The sequence below is a fragment of the Cupressus sempervirens genome, chromosome 2, assembly GCF_028749045.1.
Source record: "Cupressus sempervirens isolate cs-2001-9-10 chromosome 2, ASM2874904v1, whole genome shotgun sequence".
Taxonomy (NCBI): Eukaryota; Viridiplantae; Streptophyta; class Pinopsida; order Cupressales; family Cupressaceae; genus Cupressus; species Cupressus sempervirens.
The window spans coordinates 558685201-558689911 of record NC_143119.1 but is presented as its reverse complement, the minus strand read 5'-3'; positions in this window follow the sequence as shown (position 1 = coordinate 558689911).

The window sequence follows — 4711 nt, the reverse complement described above, 5'->3', positions numbered from 1 at the left end:
TGACGTTCATAGCACATGCAGGACTCGCAACGCTCAAAGATTTCGCACAAGAGGAAAGTGTCCCATCGTCAACCGGAGAGGGCCGAACAGGGAGCCTCGGTTCATAGGCACCTGGGAAGAACATCCCGTACAGAACCCTTTACCCTCGAACTCGCTGTCGCCACTACTCGGAAAGAAGCCTCGAGTCTGTACGAGATGCACCGTGCACGTAGCCACCTCAATTGTAAGGCCACTCAGAGACATCCATTTCCCAGGCATATGCCTCCTACACACCTATTGAGGTGCGCCCGCACAGACAAAATCCTTCTCGATCGCAACAAACATTTTCCCATGACGAAGAGCTAGTTGCCGAAGTGCCAACAAAGACCACCGTGCTGAACGGTGAAGGGCCGTGCAAGTCAAAAACATGGTTGGTTATGCGATTGGCGGGGGCATCACTGTGCACGTGACCACCTCAATTATAAGGCCACTTGAGGGCATTGTGTATAACAACACCCCCTCCACACATTTATAGGTGATGAGAGCCTGCCCACATACACGGACATGTCAAATATCTCTGGCAAATATCTCCTTTCCCAGCACAGCCTCGCTAACCATTCCCCATGACACGTGATCTGCCAGCGCAGGTACAGAAAAGTTCCTATGGCTGAACACTCACACTAGCGTTGTCGGACAAGCTTCAATCTCATGCACATGCACATACCGAAGAACTGGCACCGCGAGGGAACCACCCGCGAGCACCCACATCTCGGCAAAAAGCATTCGTGCAATTTCTTCCCCTAGATAGACACGTTGGGCCTGCACTTGTCGAAGCATTGCAAAGATGAGCGCTCTGGTTCGCAGGAGCCTAAGAAGAACATCTCGTACGAAACCCGTTCCCCCAAAATGCTCGAATCACAAATGCTCGCAGCAGGGTCGTAATGCAAAGATGTACACCGCGCATGCGACCGGGTAAGGACACTTAGAGACATCCATTTCCCAGGCATATGCCCCCTACACGCTTTTTGGTGCACCCCGTACAAATGGCCATACTTTGACAAGCCCTCCCAGAATTTTGCATCTGAAGGGAGAGATGAAACGCCTTGGGCTTTTTGTCCACACAATGCAAACACCGAACGCTCTCTTTAGGGGGGAGCTGAAGAAGAGTATCTCCCGTAGAACCCATGAGCCGCAGCCGTTCGGATCGCATAGGGCAGGATAGGGCATGGAGAGTTTCCGCATCCAAACAAAAATTATCGGTAATACTCTACGCTTCTACTAGCCCGGACCACAAAGGCTGTCACGACAGTGCCATGCACTTCTGTGGGATGAGATAGTGAAGAGGCGAGCACACACCGAGAATGCACTAGCGAATAAATTATGTGGCAACCAGACCTTTCGCCGGCCCCCCTCTCAATCCCAAGGCTCTACAGATTGGCAAAAAACTTAGGGTGGAGAGTGGACCCTTGATGAAATTAGGGACGTCGAGCAATGCACCCGTGCAACCATCTCTTTCCTTCTTGCCGTCCGGGCAGGATAAAAATGCAATGATAGAATGTGCCAATGAGACGGAGCCCTTGGCTAAAAGATACAACTCCATACACACTCAGCAACAAGCGCATCTTAGAATCGAACACCAAATGTGCAGTGTGTTGTAAACCGTGTAGACACCTACATATAGGGTATATCCATCAAAACAAAGCGACAAGTACTTCCCACCAGCTCCACCATTGTGATTACCGAATGGGATAATACTCACCGCCACAGATTAATGACCATCATTACTATCTCGGAATAGATACAAGCACATCGAGCTTCATCCGATCAGCTGGATGAATTTCACCTTGAAGGGGCCCAATCCAAAAGTTTCGAAGGTCATCTCCTAGAACTCTCAAGAACAAGGCCCATCTTACATGCAAACTCTGCTACTACGCAAACATAGGTTGCAATTAAAGAGAAATTGCAAGGCTGTCACAATGGCCCGAGGCCAATGCTCCGACTAAGTCAATTTTCTCTTGCAATCACCATGCTGCCATTCACAGAGAGATCTCCCCATTCACTTGTGATGCGACGCACAATCCAAGGGCTAGACGCGAGCTCGGCCTTGAAAGGCCACTTTCCAAGGCATCCCCCGATGACACATTGGAACGATAACCTGCTTTACGTGATAGGCACGCAAAATATTTTGCTAGAGTGCCAAGCATCCACCTCATGGCCAGAGACAAGGGCTCGCCATTAGATCAACTTTGAAATCCCTGAACAGACGTGCTTTAGAATGGCAACCACTGCCAAGTCTCTTCCGTAGTTGCGTCGGTCGAGTGCTCGAAGAAGGTGATCTAAGAGAGGGTCCAAGCGTGTAGGCATTCATCGGGGGATTCACGCCGATGGCAAAAATTTGTGCAATACCTGAGCAACACCGGACGGAGGTGCAAGACGAGGGCTCCCATTTTAGATCGAGTTTTAAAATCACCGAGTAGACGCGGCGAGGGGCTGGCAACCGCTGCCAAACCTTTTTCCGAAATTGCGCCAGCTGAGTGACAAGAATACATGATCTAAAGGAGAGTCCAGGAATAGCACCCTCGAGGGTGGGCTTCATGCCCCTCTAATTGATTCAACGTTGGCGTCCACCGTTTCAAAATCTGACATTTCCATCCGCCCTGACAGCGACGTTGAATCAATGAGGGGGGGCACGGGAGAGGCTCGCAGCAACCACCTCTCCCGTTGTAGCCGCGATAGGCACGCAAAAATTTTTTCTAGAGCGCCAAGCACCCACCTCATGGCTAGAGACAAGGGCTCGCCATTAGATCAACTTCGAAATCGCTAAACAGACGCGGTGTAGAATGGCAACCGCTGCCAAGTCTCTTCCGTAGTTGCGTCGGTCAAGTGATCAAAGAAGGTGATCTAAGAGAGGGTCCAAGCGTAGGCATTCGTTGGGGGATTCGCGCCGATGGCATAAATTTATGCAATACCCGAGCAACACCAGACGGAGGTGCTAGACGAGGGCTCCCGTTTTAGATCGAGTTTTAAAATCAAAAAGTAGACGCGGTGAGGGCTGGCAACCGCTGCAAAACCTTTTTCCAAAATTGCAGCAGCTGAGTGACAAGAAAACATGATCTAAAGGAGAGTCCAGGAATAGCACCCTCGAGGGTGGGCTTCATGCCCCTCTAATTGATTCAACGTCGGCGTCCACCATTTCAAAATCCGACATATCCATCCGCTCTGACAGCGGCGTTGAATCAATGAGGGGGGCACGGGAGAGGCTCGCGGCAACCACCTCTCCCCTTGTAGCCGCGATAGGCACGCAAAAAATTTTTCTAGAGCACCAAGCACCCACCTCATGGCTAGAGACAAGGGCTCGCCATTAGATCAACTTCAAAATCGCTGAACAGACGCGCTATAGAATGGCAACCGCTGCCAAGTCTCTTCCGTAGTTGCGTCGGTGGAGTGTTTGAAGAAGGTGATCTAAGAGAGGGTCCAAGCGTAGGCATTCATTAGGGGATTCATGCCGATGGCATAAATTTATGCAATACCCGAGCAACACCGGACGAAGGTGCTAGACGAGGGCTCCCGTTTTAGATCGAGTTTTAAAATCACCGAGTAGATGCAGTGAGGGCTGGCAACCGCTGCCAAACCTTTTCCCGAAATTGCGCCAACTGAGTGACAAGAAAACATGATCTAAAGGAGAGTCCAGGAATAGCACCCTCGAGGGTGGGCTTCATGCCCCTCTAATTGATTCAATGTTGGCGTCCACCTTTTTTTAAAATCTGACATATCCATCCGCCCTGACAGCGGCGTTGAATCAATGAGGGGGGCACGGGAGAGGCTCGCGGCAACCACCTCTCCCATTGTAGCTGCAATAGGCACGCAAAAAATTTTGCTAGAGCGCCAAGCACCCACCTCATGGCTAGAGACAAGGGCTCGCCATTAGATCAACTTCGAAATCCCTGAACAGACGCGCTATAGAATGGCAACCGCTGCCAAGTATCTTTCGTAGTTGCGTCGGTCGAGTGATCGAACAAGGTGATCTAAGAGAGGGTCCAAGCGTAGGCATTCGTTGGGGGATTTGCGCCGATGGCATAAATTTATGCAATACCCGAGCAACACCGAACGGAGGTGCTAGACGAGGGCTCCCGTTTTAGATCGAGTTTTAAAATCACCAAGTAGACGCGGTGAGGGCTGGCAACCGTTGCCAAACCTTTTTCCGAAATTGCAGCAGCTGAGTGACAAGAAAAAATGATCTAAAGGAGAGTCCAGGAATAGCACCCTCAAGGGTGGGCTTCATGCCCCTCTAGTTGATTCAACGTCGACGTCCACCGTTTCAAAATCTGACATATCCATCCGCCCTGACAGCGGCGTTGAATCAATGAGCTGGGCACGGGAGAGGCTCGCGACAACCACCTCCCCCATTGTAGCCGTGATAGGCTCGCAAAAAATATTGCTAGAGCGCCAAGTACCCACCTCATGGCTATCGACAAGGGTTCACCATTAGATCAACTTCGAAATCGCAGAACGGACGCGGTGTAGAATGCCAACCGCTGCCAAGTCTCTTCCGTAATTGCGTCGGTCGAGTGATCGAAGAAGGTGATCTAAGAGAGGGTCCAAGCGTGTAGGCATTCATTGGGGGATTCACGCCGATGGAAAAAATTTGTGCAATACCCAAGCAACACTGGACGGAGGTGCAAGACGAGGGCTCCCATTTTAGATCGAGTTTTAAAATCACCGAGTAGACGCG